Source organism: Notothenia rossii (genome assembly GCF_949606895.1).
Source record: "Notothenia rossii genome assembly, chromosome: 5".
NCBI classification, from domain to species: domain Eukaryota; kingdom Metazoa; phylum Chordata; class Actinopteri; order Perciformes; family Nototheniidae; genus Notothenia; species Notothenia rossii.
Genome location: NC_136903.1, coordinates 57,383,970 through 57,400,347, shown reverse-complemented (window position 1 = coordinate 57,400,347; position 16,378 = coordinate 57,383,970). Strand labels below are relative to the sequence as shown.

The following is a 16,378-nucleotide window of genomic DNA, read 5'->3' as shown; positions in this document are numbered from 1 at the left end:
ATAACATGCCTTCAGAGGGCTTTCCTGTTGATAATGTTTTGGTGGATTTTTTAATAGAATAATTGTAATCAATATTATATTACCTTTTAATCTATATAAATTGTATTAACATTTGTTGTCACTATTTTGTTCACCTAGTTCTACTATGCCACCCATCAGAGGTATACATTTGTTAACATCTCTTTTAGGTTTCATTTCTTATATTTGTGAATTTCTATATAAAATGCTAATTTCTACCTGAAATGCTTATGTATTTTTAATTACATTTTCGTAAAGCTTTCACTTTTTCAGCGGAATAAATATTATAACTGGTTTTGTTCAGCATTGCCAGCTTCACTGTTGAGCGTGATGTTGTGCCCAGCATTCTCCTGTCCTGTGGTCTGAAATCAAAATGTGGATAAAAATAAAACACTAAAATAAACACTACAATACAACTTGTAAAACTTTTGAAAAAACACAAGGTTTTTCATTTGTGTGTATACATATACAACACAGGCAATATATACATATATATTATATATATATATATTTACAATTATAATTAATACAACTGTTAATTTGATTAGAGCTTTGACACATATCTTTATTGATATAAGTATAAATATGACGACTTAATATATAGTCGGCCTAATAGAATAGCAAACAGCTACGTTCAACTCTTTTAATGGTATATTCAGTGGCGTTTTCTCTTGGAGGCCAAGGGAAGCCAGGCTTCCCCTATTTTTTCGGATTGTAGTTATAATTTTAATAAATAAATAAAAACACTTTGTTTAGTTTCGGAAATTCATTGTTGTATGTTGCTGCCGGCCCGTCTCAGGTCTCCTGATTCTCATTGAGTATTTTACAAAGAGTGAAACAGCGCCCCTCTAGATGTTATGGTGGAACAGTAGATTGCACTTTCTGTTGCGAGAGGAGGCCAGCCGAAATTTGCTTCCCTTGGTGAAAAAAAATGGAGGGATTGACCAATCAGATGAGGCTCACGTCATGCCCCTGCCAACCTGTGATTGGTCAGGGCCATGCCAAGGGAAGCCAGAGGCGGCTGGCTTCCCTTGCCTCACAATCCAATCAAATCGCATCAATTTAGTGGTACAGTGACGCGTCCCAAAAAGCGGAAGTAAGCTGCGCTCGGTTTCCCTCGACAAAAATAACAATGGGATTTCTCCATAGGATTTTGGAAAATGCACGTTTTGTTCAGTCGAATAATATCCACATGTCTACCCTACTTTTATAATGTTCGAATCATAAATCTAATCGATAGAAGATAGATAGCGTCACTGCACCACTTTCACCGCCGTTAGAAAGTAACAAGCAACTGAAGCAAGTGCAATTATGGAGGGTGGAGATTTGGAGAATTTAATCAAAAATAATTGGATTAAAGTTCCGCTGCAGCAGCAACAACTAATACAATCTGATGACAGGCCAATGCCCAAACTGGAGCTGTGTACAGCGAGGAACAAAGGAGCGAACCGGACGTAAAACGTTAAAGGTCTACTGATTTAGTTTGTGAATGAATGCTTATTAGAGTTTCGGCTGGAGAGTGCGTGCGGACCTGTCGGTCAGAAAACAGGCGTGTGTAAGTCCTGCATCTGTATGATACAAATGTGTGTAAAATGATACCGGGCGCTGGAATCACTCATCTGGTTACGTTATTACATTGACCAAAGATTTACATCATACAGCCCATGTAGTATAATATTTTACAAATGATGAATTACAGCAAACATGTTCAATATATCCATTATTACAGCTCCGTGGGATGGCAGTAAGGCGATATGGTCCATTGTTATTGTGCATCCATGGGTAAAGACAAACTCATGTAGTACTGAACATGTCACATGAACGTGCCGGGCGGCGCGGTCCCGTGGGTTAGATGCGCGTTCATAATGCAGAGGGAAATAACTCTCAGAATAACGTTATTAGTACATTTGTACAACTTGAGGAACGAATGTTTTTAATAAGGGCTATACAAACGTTCATACTGGGTAGTTTATTTAATTTAGTTACAGACCACTCTTTCCCAATGTAAGTCAATGGGAAAAAGTGTTTCCGGGACCAGCAACCAAACGGAAGTGTAGTACCGCCGTTTGGCCACAACGAATGTTCTCATCAGACTCCGGCGCACTTCCTGGGGGCTTGGTATAGCCTTGTTAACTGTGTTCGTTATTCTCGCGTCCAGGAGAGAAGCTTTAAAAGTAAGTAGACCAATGGAGTCTCTGAGAAGGTTCAAATGGGTACTTTAATTAATAAAAGGCACGGTAATGTTACAAGCAGTATGATTCAGAGAGTCGGATGTAAAAAGCTCCCTCTCTGTGGTCGGCCGAGCAGAAGAGAGCCTCCACACCTTCGTCTTTCCCGCTTGCTGGCTGTTCGCCCCTCCTCTCTGGGGGCTGTGGTGACGTAGGGGACTCCCCCCTCGGTCTTCTGTGTCCGATATTGCGTTAAACAGAGGATTTTGACATTTTACATGTATACCTTTTCTCCTTCTTATCTCTTTTATAACTTTATGTAACATATGTTAACGGCGTCAATTGCCACTTTAATGATACTACTGGACGGTAGTCCCGGATGTCGTCATGAAGGATTTTCTGACATGTTGCAATGTTTTAGTGTTTATTAAACTTGGAGGAAAACATTATAAACTTTGCATTCAGCTCATGCTGCTTTGAGGTAGGGCAAAAAAAAAAGCCTATTTTCAATAGTTCCACCAGATTTGATTATCTTTTATTTAGCTTAAAGTTTATTTAATGTATCCTAATCCCATAATAATAAGAAATCAAAAATAGACAGCAGCCTTTTGCTTGATGTGTGACTGTGATTTCATCTCTTTAGTTTTGAAAAAACTAGGGCCGGGACTTTAATGCTTTAATTAAGATTAATTAATTACACAAAAATTAACGCATCTTAATCGCACTTATTTCCGCACCGCGGAACGTTTCTCACTGGATGAGCTTCAGGGGTACCGATTATACTGGAGCACCAACTAACGTTCATGACTTCAAACAACAACAAACCACAGTGAACAATAGTCAAACATGAACGAACAAGCTGATGAGACCGCTTTGGTTAGCCCCGTGGATGGGACATTTTGTTTTAAAAAACGGACGGATGGAAGCATCGATAAGAGCACGGTTGTTTGCAAATTATACAAAAAGGAATTTTCATATCACCGCAGCACATCAAGCCTCAAGTATCACCTCAATGCAAAACCTATAGCAGCTAGCGTGGAAGCTAGCGTGGACGTTAGCCCGACTCAGAGTACAAGGACCCACACCCAATTCGCGTTGATCAAACAGTGGCCTATGCAACAGAGAGATTATATTTTTCATCAGGATATTGGAAGAATAGGAGGGATTGAGGTCAATCACTGGCACCTTTTTATTTTATTTTAAATGGTACAGTACACTTTATGTTGAACTATTTATTATGTTGTTGGTGCAACTGGCACTTTATGTTGAACTGTTTATTGTTTTGGCCAAGGTTATTGAGAGAGTTGGACTGAAATGTATTAGATTTTTTAAATCAACTGTTGGTAAATCAACAAAGTCTGTTATGGCCTCTGAAGCAACAGAGAGATGTTTTCTAATAGTCAGGGTTTCCAATGTTCTGAATGTACTTGAAAGTATTGTGTTATACTTAAAAAACAAAGTGTCATAGTTTACAGAAGGTCTACCTACCTATAGGCTACCTGAATCTCTGAAATGTACTATATTCCTAAATATGCTATTGCTACACTTTATGGCAAAAATTGCACTTTTCTGTTGGTCTTGGTTAAGTACCACCTTGAAAAAAATAAACAATGTTTTGTTGCTTAAGCTTATGTATTCAGTCAATATTCAATGATATATAAAATCCATGTGAAAAAAATTGCTTCTCACTGTTCTCAGGTCAAATATTTATATGTGATTAAAAATGCGATTAATTGCGATTAATTCATTACAAAGCCTGTAATTAATTAATAATAATAATAATAATAATAATAATAGATTTAATTTGTTAGCGCTTTTACAGGTGCTCAAAGACGCTTTACAGATAATAGTGAAGAAAGAAAGAAAAGAGAAGAAAGGAACAATAAATAAATATATAGTTAAAGTTAAAGTCAAATAATACAAAAACAATCACACATGAAAAGCCAGATTGAAGAGGTGAGTTTTTGTGAGTGTTTTGAAGGGGGTGAGGTCGGTGCAGTCTCTGATGGGTTGTGGGAGTGAGTTCCAGAGAGAGGGGGCAGCGACGGAGAAGGCTCTGTCCCCCCTGGTCCGGTGATTGGTGCGGGTGGGGATGGATAGGAGGTTGGCTTCTGATGAGCGGAGGCAGCGGGAAGGGGTGTGGTGGTGCAGCAGGTCTGTGAGGTAGGGGGGGCCTGGTTGTTGAGGGCTTTGTAAGTTATGAGGAGGACTTTGAAGTGGATTCTTTGACGGACGGGGAGCCAGTGGAGGTTCTGGAGGATGGGAGTGATGTGGTCTCGGGAGCGGGTGTGGGTGAGGAGGCGGGCAGCAGAGTTCTGGATATGTTGGAGTTTATTGAGGAGGTTGGATGGTATGCAATAGAGCAGGGGTTCCCAACCTTTTTCACCCAGGGCCCCCCCAAATGACTCCTGTTGGAATTTGCGACCCCTCAAAACTTTGAAACTTTAATTATCGCTGTTGCCGATCTGCCCCCCTGCCCGATCTGTACTGTGCATGTGCGAGATGATATGCCATACTGGACAACTCCGTACGGCAACCCAACTAGGACACTTGACATAGTGGCGTTTGGCAAAGCACAAAAAGAAAATGGATTTAATTTCTGTTTGGCAGTTATCATACTGAATAAATATTTACTGTGAATGTATGCAAAAATGTATGGCATATAGCTGTCTAACAGAAGTTAAATCTATGTCTCACTTATTCTGACAATGTACTTAACCCCAAATAAAAGAACCCAATAAAAAGAGTTGTTAAATAATAGTGAAGTCACGTTGTAACAACAATAACTCATCTATCCCGGTTTTTTGTGTTCTTTTTCTGCTTTGCCAAACGCCACTGTGTGAAGTGTCCTATTACAGTTGCCGTATGTAGTTGTCCAGTATGGCGGACCATCTCGCACATGCGCAGTACAGATCGGGCAGGGGTCTGTACTACACACACACACACACACACACACACACACACACACACACACACACACACACACACACACACACACACACACACACACACACACACACACACACACACACACACACACACACACACACACACACACACACACACACACACACACACGGCAGCAGCTGTAATTCAAGTTTAAAAGTCTCAAAAATGCTACAACTACTGTCACAAACTGGATGAATGTGCAGTATTTCATTAAAGGAGGATGAAAGCGTAATTAAGGAGCACTATTGTAGTGACTTTGTTGGTTATTGGACTCAGGATTAATTCATTTAGATTCCCGCTGTATCAAGAAATTAAAGGACGGCGCAAGTGGAAACAATTCACAAAGGGATTCAACTGTTTAAAACACATGCTCAAAGTAAGCCGGATTTTGGCGATGTGTTTATGTGGATTAAAAAATCGCAAATAATCTACAAAATCGAGGAGACCCATCTGATCGGAGCAACTTTGACAAATAATCCAACTGAAACCGGCACTTTACGCGCAGAAGAAACATTTATATTAAAGAAAAAAATATACATTTCTGTCTTTGTATGCTTTTATTAGCTACTAACTTGCAAATGTATGCATCATATTTCTTTCAAATGTCGAAGAACAGGACACTTCAAAAGAATATACTATGTCTCATAAATAAATGGTAATATGGTTGCATAGGCCTGTATAAAACAAAAATGAAAAACTGGCATATTAAGCAGGTAAATCAAATGCTTGTCTGCCATGGAACAGGTAGCAGAGAGAAGACGAGGTTCAAGTAGGTTCATTAATGTGAACCTTGGGCTTGCACGCCCGCAGCCAGGGATGGAATGTCCGGTGTAATGTGAGAGACAGCCAGTCTAAAGTCGTTGTGAACGTCCAGTGTGTTGCGTGCTTTTGTTTTGATGGCAACAAGTGCGCTGAAGGCTGTTTCTGATAGAATTGTCGTACTGAATGGGAGTGTAATCCTGGTCGTGGCATGCAGTGTGATCTTTGGAGCGAGGCTTGGTCCTTTGAGAATCCCAAACTTTTTAAATCCTTTTTCCTGGAAGTATTTCTTTGACAGCGAGTCAGCTTGGATGTCGGTGAGCTCATCTTCGCAATCCAGGTATTCCACATCCTCAACTTTGGCAATAAAGGGATCTAAAACCCACAATTCCTTGGAGACATACTCGTCTATGTCAGCGAACCGTGATTGCATTTCCGTTTGCAGTGCGTTCATATGGTGGATGAACTCGCGACGTACAGGCACCGTTTCAGGATTGTTTTGGGATTGTTTCAGCAGTAGTGGAAACTGTTGCAGCTCCCCCCTCTCCATTTTCTCGACCCTGTACTCCAGTTTGCGCACAAATGCATCATTGGAGAATGTTGGACTCCACGCCTTGCAGACGCTTGTTTGTTTCATTGTAGAGACTGAAGATGTCGGCCAGGTATGCTGTTTTAATCCAGAATGACTCAGTCACTTGCTCTGACAGTGCGCGGTTACGAGTTTGTAGAAACTCTTCAATTTTTTCCTTCAGTTCTACAAAGTGTGCCAGCACTCGGCCGCGTGAGAGCCAGCGCACCTCGGTGTGCAGGAGGAGGGTTTGGCGCGCTTCATCCTCGCACAAGTCTGCGAATAGACGCTTGTTGGTGGGGCGACCTTTGATGAAATTGACTATTTTAATAACAGTTGAGAGTGTTTCGCTGAGGTCTTCTGGCAGTTTCTTGCTGGCCAGGGCCTGGCGATGTATCACACAGTGAGATATTGTGCAGTGTGGGGCCTTTTCTTTCAAGCGACTGTTAAATCCCTTGTTTTTCCCCATCATTGAGGCAGCTCCGTCTGTGCAACATGCAACTAAATTCTCATAGGAAAGCTTGTGGGATGAGAGGTAAGAATCCACTGCAGTAAAAATGTCCTCACCCCGGGTGGTATTGGTAAGGTTGACTGACATAAGAATGTCCTGCTTCAAATCTTCCCCATCTATATATTGCACATAAACGATCAGCACAGCCTCGTCTGCTACAGTTGTGGTTTCATCAAGTTGTATGGCAAATGGCCCCTTTCCAAGCTTTTCGAGCAGCTGCAGCTCGCAGTTACTTGCCATCTTCTCAATTCTGTCTTTCACCGTATTGTTTGACAGTGGTACAGTTTTTAGCTTCTCCGCGATCTGCGGGCCGCACAGTTTCTCAGCCATCTTAATGCAAGCTGGCTTAATGAGCTGCTCGCCAATGTTGTGCGGTTTCTTTGCCTTTGCTATTAAAAGGGCACATTCAAAAGAGGCCTCGCTGCCAGCCCTAACAAACGCTGTTCTAATATCCATTGGCTTGTTTGCCTTTGCAAGGTGTTGTTTCTTTATGAAAAAGTCCCGATCACGCCCGACTGTTTCTGGGTGCATGGTCTGTTGGTGTCTCTTCATTTTGCTGGGTTTCATGCTTTCGTTGGCTAGCTTCTCTCTGCATATCACACACTCTGGGCGGGTTTTGTCCGTTCCCTCCATGAAACCGAAGTTAAGATAGCTCTCTAGGTAGGTCCTCATTTTCTTTTTGATTGCAGATGAGCTGTCATTTCCTTTACGTTTTTTAGACAAAAATATTCACCTTATGAAGTCGGTCGCTAGCTAGCAAGCGCAGCAAACTGTTATTATTATGAAAGCTGACACAGTAACGTCAATGTTGGCGCCAATCGGAGGAGTATCAGATGAATTTTTTGAATTTTAATTTTAGTTAATCAATTAATTTCTATATTTTATTGTAATATAGACAAGGCTTTTAGCGCCAATCATGTATTGCGTTACAATATGTAAAAAAAAGTGATACGTACATTTTTTTTATATGTAATTTTTTTTAATTTTTTTATTCTAAATATGATATTAGGCCTCAAATCATCTGAGGTCTGGCGCCCCCCCTGCGATCTTTGGTGACCCCCCAAGGGGGTCGCGACCCCCAGGTTGGGAACCACTGCCATAGAGGATGCTATTGCAGTAGTCGAGTCGTGAAGTGATGAATGCATGAATCAGGATTTCAGCAGCAGAGGAGGAGAGTGATGGGCGGAGCCGGGCAATGTTTTTGAGGTGGAAAAAGGCGGTCCTGGTGATGTGATTTATGTGGTGGTTGAATTTGAGCTGACTGTCGAAAATGACTCCGAGGTTGCGGATGTGAGGGGGGGAGATAGAGTGTGGGTGTCAATGGTGAAGTTGAAATTCTGGATGTCTTTGATACGGGATGGGGGGCCGATGATGATGATGTCTGATTTGGCACTGTTCAGTTGGAGATAGTTTGTTTGCATCCATGCTTTTATTTCTGAGAGACAGTTGGTGAGAGTGGAGTGTTTTGTGGGGGTGATGGTTTTTGTTGAGATATAAAGTTGGATGTCATCGGTGTAGCAGTGAAATTGAAGGTTGTGGCGACTAATTATTTTGCCAAGGGGGAGCATGTAAAGGATGAAGAGGAGGGGGCCAAGCACCGAACCCTGGGGGACGCCTTGGGACAGAGGAGCAGTGGAGGAGGTGCAGTTGTTGATGTTGATAAACTGATGTCTGTCGGTGAGGTAGGATTTCAGCCAGGAGAGTGCAGTGTCAGTGATGTTGAGTGATGATTCGAGGAGGGACAGCAGGATGGTGTGGTTGATGGTGTCGAATGCTGCGGTGAGGTCTTGGAGGATGAGGATGTTCAGGTTGCCGAAGTCAGAGGAGAGGAGGAGGTCGTTTGTGATTTTCAGAAGAGCTGTTTCTGTGCTGTGTTTTGATCGGAAACCGGATTGAAATGGCTCATGAGGTCATTGGAGGTGAGGTGGGATTTTAGTTGTGAGGCAATGACACGTTCAAGTATTTTTGACAGAAAGGGGAGATTTGAGATGGGCCGGAAGTTGGACATGATGTCAGGTGTGAGTCCAGGTCTTTTGAGAATGGGTGTGACAGCAGCCAGTTTGAGAGAGGGGGGAACTGATCCAGATCTGAGGGAGGAGTTAATGATGGTGGCGATGAGCTGGGACATGGCAGGGAGGCTCTCTTTAACAAATTTGGAGGGCCTTGGGTCAAGTGTGCAGGTGGAGTTAATTCCAGTCATGAAGTGGGACAGTTGCATGGGGGTCACAGGGGAGAAGTGGGACAGGGGCTGTGAGGTGAAGGGGGGGAGCCAGAAGAGGAGGTGGGGGGTGCTGTTGAGGGTGTCAGATTGCTGTAAATGTTGCTGATTTTGGTTTGGAAAAACGAAAGGAAGGAGTTGCACTGTTCGGTGGTGAAGGACGAGGTGGCGTTGTCACAGGGTTTGAGAAGTTTGCTGATGGTGGAGAACAGACGCTTGGGGTTGCTGGAGCCAGACTGAATGAGTTGTGAGTAGTAATTAGACCGGGCTGCTTTGAGTGCATTACTGTACTGCTGGAGATAGTCTTTGGAGATTTGAAGATGGACTGTTAGTGTGGTTTTCTTGTGTTGGCGTTCAAATTGACGTTTCCTTGATTTCATTTGGCGGAGTTCGGGGGTATACCAGGGGGCGGAGTGTATGAAAGAGACATTTTTTGTTTTTGTGGGGGCCAGTTCATTGAGACAGAAGGAGAGGGTGCTGTTATAATAGTCCACAAGTTCAGATGGGTTTTCAGAAAGTGGGGGGGGGGGGAGGCAGACATCTTGCAGGTAATGGAGGCAGTGATTGCTGAAGGTGAGATGGATTTGAGGTTTCTGTAGGTTATTGTGCATTTTTGCTTTTGGGCGGGGATGGGGATGTTGATATCCATGATGATGGCCAGGTGATCAGAGATGTGGAGATTGAGGCTGGACAGATGATGGATGGTGAGACCAGTGGAGCAGACCAAGTCCAGGATGTGACCACGGCTGTGTGTTGGGAAGTTGATGTGTTGAGAGAAGTTGCAGCAATGAAGGGTTTCCTTAAATTCAGAGGCATATTTGCAGGTCGGGTCATCAATATGAATGTTAAAATCCCCTAAGAGGAGAACAGATGGGGCTATGGGGATTAGGGTAGCTTTTATTTCCTTTCTGATAATAGCAGCTATACCACCACCCGCCCTTGTGGGCGAGGTTTGTCAATGTATGTGAATCCTGCTGGAGTGATTTGATTTAAAGAAAAATAGTCCAGGGGCTTTTGCCATGTTTCGGTCAGATACAGAAAGTCCAGGTTATTGTCTTTAATGAATTCATTCAGAATGTGGCTTTTATTGTGGATGGAGCGTGTGTTGAACAGGGCTGCTCTGAGGTGACGTTGCATTGGGGGGGGTTGTGTGGACCGGGGAAGTGGAAGGAGATTGGTCAGATTCACGTGTTTTTTGTTGTGATGGCGTAGTGTGGGCGCGTGACAGGACCGAATGGATGGGATGGAGTGTGGAGACGTGGAATGAAATAAAAACTTACGGCCAGAGCCTCTGTGTGGAGGACGGCGTTTGCGGAGTATTTCGTTATCTGCGAGGATGTCCATGCAGTCCGGAGGCAGGCGGTTATTAAAGGAGTGGAGATCTGACAGGGAGTAGAGCGTAGAATTAGATTAATTTTTTTAATCGAGTCCCGGCCCTAGAAAAAACCATAACAGTACATCATTTTAAATGATCCTTTAGGGATTGTTTGTCTGAAATGCTTAGTTACATTTTGCAATAATACGTTTGCAACCCTGTGTTTAATATGATTAATTAACTTTTTTCGTTTTTTCTCTTGTTTTTCTCTGTAATTAGGACAATTCTGGAGAATTGGATCTGCTGGAGAAGCACCCCTAATCTGAAAAGTGCACAGCGGATCATCAGGACAGAGCTGCCATCCATCTGGACCCCCCCGTGGTGCTGGAGAAAGCAAAACGGCGATCAGGAACGTCCTCCACTCAGACCTCTGCTTACTGCCGTCCTACAGACTTGTGTCTTAGTTTCAGAATTTGATTTTGTATGTGTCTTTTATTTTAATAGATATTTAACGATTATAGCTTGAGTCTGTCTGATTCCCCAAACAGCTGCTTCTATATACTTGCTTCACATATAATACAAATAAACAACCCGATAAACACACTTCTGCTGATATTTGTTTTACTGCTGGTGATGTTAAATAACATGATTGATTTCCTCTGTCTCAATGATGAAAGTTATAATAATAGAAGACATGAAGCTGCAGAGAGAGGATGGATATATTCTTACCTCTACTTTGTGATAAGATGAAAATACAAAATTAAATTAAAATAGTAATTGTTAAACACATTGTTTATTTCATTTACTGAGGTTTTAACCATTATTTACAACATCTCTAGGTCATTAAACTGTCTTAAGTTCAGTTTGATTCTATTAATACAAAAAATAGGTCATAGAAAATGTTTAATTGTGTATTTCAGCAGAGCAGGGGGGTCACGGTGCTGACTTGGGGTCAGTGGGACATCATCTGTGCTGGTTTAGGGGAAGAAGGAGAATATAAACTGTTATAATCACAGCTATTAAGATTAGAACACTAATATTGTAAGAATCAATCTATACAAAATAATTTTGTTCATTAAGAAAAATGAAGACTTATTTTAAATATGAAATAATATGATTAAATTACATCAGCTATATATAATTGACTTGTTAACTTACTAATGTAACATTTCTGGGGGCTAAAGGAACAGCTTAATGTTATTTACCTGGCCATGGTCCTCTTTATTTCATCGCTGACGGTGATCTCCAAAAAATGGTTAAAGTAAAAAAGTAAAGTTTCTGGAAACCTTTTCAGCTGAGTTAGCTTGTAAGCTAATTTGCTAGCAGGCTGCTGGAGCAGCGCAACCGAACAGCGCGTATCATGTGACGTAAATACGAAGTGCTCCGTAGGCTAGACCGTCTCATTTCGTAGGCCGCCCGGTCCAGCCCACCCGGTCTACGTGGGCTGGGTCCTCCGTGGACCGCGTAGGCTGCATACTCCGAAGGGTGCAGCCCCTGAATTGAGACACGGCCATAGCGAAGTTAAACACTAGCCAACTATGATAACGTGTATCAAAACAAGGATGTTAGCATTTATTTTCTTCAAACCAGGTGTGCATATTTTGGGATGTATGATATATGAACTATGGTGTGTTCAGTGCTTGATACAAATCTTTACCTTCGACAAACTCTAGAAGCTAGCTTAAAAAATGCCTTTTAGCAACACTTTTGCTGATTGAATGATGGGGAACAAAAGGCAGTAGCAAGAGCAGTAAGTAAGCAGAGTATTCTGTAACAGAGGGTAAATAGGGAGTAGGAGAAGTGAACCAGAGGAAAAAAGAGGGATAAATAGATGGAGAGTAAAAGAGGGAGGGAGGGCAGCTTGTCGTTAAGCTCCACATTGATTTGACAGTTCTATTATGAAGAAAGATGAGTTGAAGAAAAGTGGAATTTGAGCAGATCGCTCTTTTTCTCTCACTCTCCAGTTGTGTCTCGCACCTTACTCTCTTTCCTCTTCGTTCTCTCTATTTACAACAGTTCTTCCCTCCAATGTAGCTCTCTTTCCTTCTGTCTACCATGTGTCTGCCACCTAAATGAAAAACGAGAGCTCTAATCATTCACCCCTTCTGGATGATTACCATTTTATCTTTCAATTACCAATAATCTCTCTCCACCTCTACCATATATGTTCCCTCAAATATTGCCCTTAGTTTCTCTCTTTCCAATTTCCCTCTTTATGACCTCTACCTTTTTCATATTTGGTATGTCCGGTCCCTATCCGCATGTCATTAAAGAGGAATAAACAAACGCTCAATTATTGCTTTATAATGTATTTCTTTTTGCTGAGCTGTATAGATGACAGTGAGATTAAAACACAGTTTCCAGTGATATGATATTGATTTTTAAAATGCAAATGATGTGAGATACACCTCCCATTTAGAGGAATAGAGCCATGGGTGTTTATTAAGACGCATAAGACAACTATAGCTGATGATTAATTACCACTTTAATGACAATATTTCAATATGAAGCTGCAGCTATTGAAGTATTATTTGAATTATTTGAAGGATTAAAGTAACGTGTTATGGCAGGAAAGTTCAATCTGGTATATTCATTTTAATGTCACCTTAGAATGTGTGTTAAACTTGTGATATCTGCATTGAGTGACTTCTGCCAAGCAGATACCAAGAAGAGGCCCCTAGGGTCTCTCTGTTAATTATCAATAGTCCTTGCAATCAACAGGGGAATTCCCGGATACATTTTCAGATATAAAGCAGTTCAAGTCTTGTAGAATTAATGTTTATCTCCTACACATCCTGCAGGCCTTGAGACTTGGGTCACCCAGCAGTAAATGAGATAAAGGTCCTTTTGAGCTTATCAATAAAATGTATTCATTCCTAGTAAGCTGACTTTGGGGTGAAGGGAAGTTCAGGGAAGCCATTAAGCCACAAGAACAATTAACTTCTGTTGGTTGACTGATGCGGTGACTGTCATGGGACGATGGTGTTTGGATATTTACAAATATGGCTTTCATAAAGAAAAACAGGTGACTGTTGTGTGATAAGATACATGATACGATGTTTGTGTGTGTTGAAGATGTTTATGGGGAATGAGTATGTGTCCTGTCAAAGAGTCCTCTGTCATGACGCCAAATCATTGATTGGGGGATCTGCCTAAGGGCAGAGGGACAGAAACACACACACACACACACACGCACAGAAGCAACATGGAATCAACAACTGCGGACTTACTACCTGGGATCCCGCCCAGAAGGGAAACCGACCAATGGAACACTGCCAACTCACTGTCTAGCTCGCTCAGAAGTGAACTCTGTGTATAAATGTTGTGATCATTTTGAAGATCGGCGCTCTTGTTTTTGACTTGCCGTTCCTGAGACGTGTCTCATACGGTGGTAGAACCTGAGCCCGGAGTACTCTGCAGAGTGCTTCTTGATTAGGTGATGTATTTGGATGTTTCCGCCATTAAAGCAGATTATTGTTTAACCCTTATCTTGGCTGCTTTGAACTTTTCCTTCTTTTGAGAACCCGCTCATATAGGAACGGCGCGGAGCAGAGATTCTGCCCCAACACTATCTGGGCTCTCAAACGCCCCCCCCCCCCCCCCCAAAAAAGAAAACTCAGATCGACAAAATTCCTTGTCATTTGCTTGATTTATTATTTTTACATTGACGGCCTAACTCAGGGGTCTGTGACCTTTTTGACCAAAAGAGCCGTTTTGTCTGGAGCCGCAAAACATATTTGATAGCTTATAAAGTTTTATTTATTGTTATATCATAGACAAAAACTACAGTGTTTTTGCATTTATTATTTATTAAATTATATAAAACTGTTAACCTCTAATAAGAAACAAATAACTCTTATAAGGAGAATAAAAAACAATACACAGGCCTACTTTAAAATAAATTTAACACAGCACTTGGGGAGTCCTCTGCGCATTTGAAGAAAACAAAATTCAATACAAATTCACCCATTTTCAAATAAATAAAACATATAGCTGCACCCTAAAAAGAGTTAACTGATTGAATTATGACTGAAGATCGTCAGCTGTCTTCCTCTTCCGTGTTTTTCCTCGATACGTAAAGGCTGCTGCACCTTTGATAACTTCTCTCTACATATCAAACATACCGGTAAGCCAGCATCGTTTGCTGTGAAAGCATATAACTCTGTCCTCGCAGAATTAAATCCTGTGTTTCTCCGATATTTTTATTTCTTTTGATCTATCCATAGTTCGCTCATTGAGCCGGGCGTCAGGTTATTCACCTGCAAGAAAAGGCGCTGGCGTGGGACCTTCGCAGGATATGACGCATATTTTAGTTGACCTAATAAAAAACGTTTTGTTTTCTATTTATGTGTCACAGTATCACCTCAAAATACAAGATACGAAACATTTTCAACCATGCAAAAACATTTAAATAGTCCTACAAATACTTTTATTTTATTTCCTTCTTATTTTTGTCTAAGCTCAAGGGAGCCATAGCAGAGGGCTTAAAGAGCCACGGGTTGCCGACCCCTGGCCTAACTAGTGAGTGACAAGCTAACATTGCTATACGTTTTTTTGTATTTAACTTAAAGAGGACCAACCATGCAAAATGCACTTTTTGATGTCTTTTATACATAAATATGTGTCCCCGGTGTGTCAGGGAACCCACGCAGCGTCAGCAAATAAAACCCTCTCTTTTCCTCCATACCCAAATTTCTAAAAACGGGGGTACAACGGAGCTGATCCAGACTTGCGGCAATTTGACGTCATATCGGCAATGCGGACCCACAGCACTATCAGAAACATTGCTATCAGAAACAATGCCCGACTGTTTTGGACGTAATATTGTCGGTGTTTACATTAGCATTGCTAACACTCAGAGCTAACCTGTACTGGAGAGAGCATGTGTGTGAAGAAGCAGGAAATAAAAAGGAACTCACCTTGCGGTATAACCGGCAAGAGACAAAGCCTTTGAGCTCCATACTGTTTCAGAAATAATCCTTGATAATCCATGATATGGCGTTTCATCACCGCAGTATCTGCCAGTAGAATCTCCCGCATGAGCAGGCATAAGCTCCGCCGATCTTTTTTTAATCGCTTTATACATAAAATCAGCACTTTTGAAACAGGAAGTGAAATAGAGGGATATGCATGGCTACAATGGGTGATCTGTTTGGTATTTTGAGCAAAACACTTCATAGACATGTTTTTTAGATATTTGTATATATCTGAGACCTATGCTATTCCCTAAAAATAGGCAGCTGATATCATGTATTTTATACATAACTATGTGTCCCCGGTGCGTCAGGGAACTCACAAATTGTCAGAAAATAATACCCTCTCTCTTTTCCTCTGTACCCACATCTCTAAAAACAACACAGTCTCACTCCCTGATCGTCCAAGAGCGATGCTTGGTCAGGGTCCTTTGGCGTGCAACGAGTCTCCTTCAGCTTCATAAACGGACGCAAAGAGCTTTCAGCTGATTGCAATGTATTCCCATCGGCGGCAGTATTTGACACTCAGGGAAGCACGGCGTCCGTCCATGTTGGCGGCAGTTAAAGACAATGTGAGCGTCCATTCTCATTGGACAGCGGAGAATTTTACACCCGGCAGTAAGTATTCTCCTTACTGTCGATTGATTTTACAATGATATCTGCACTACTCATCAACTCAAAAAAATCAGTTTATCCTTGTTAATTACACAACAGTAATTGGTTTAAATTGTGTACAATACTTTTGTGTTTTTCCCCTTCGATTCTGAGAAACCAATATTTTTTTCTGAGTTTAGGATTTCCGAAGACACTACACTACCCATAATCCTCAGCTATCATTTGGGACGTCGCTAGTCCGCTTTGCTCGACATTGGTTGACCTCCAACTGTATTCCATATGAA

At 41.7% G+C, this 16,378-nt stretch overlaps 1 long non-coding RNA gene across 1 annotated transcript; it reads right to left on the bottom strand.

The window, feature by feature from the left end:
• Positions 1-4: 4 nt before the first annotated feature.
• On the bottom strand, positions 5-11,293 carry LOC307039720. Its single transcript, XR_013808326.1, has 2 exons — positions 10,472-11,293; positions 5-380 (listed from the first exon to the last, which is right to left on the bottom strand). It is a non-coding gene; the product is annotated as an uncharacterized lncRNA (long non-coding RNA).
• Between the last annotated feature and the right edge of the window lie 5,085 nt (positions 11,294-16,378).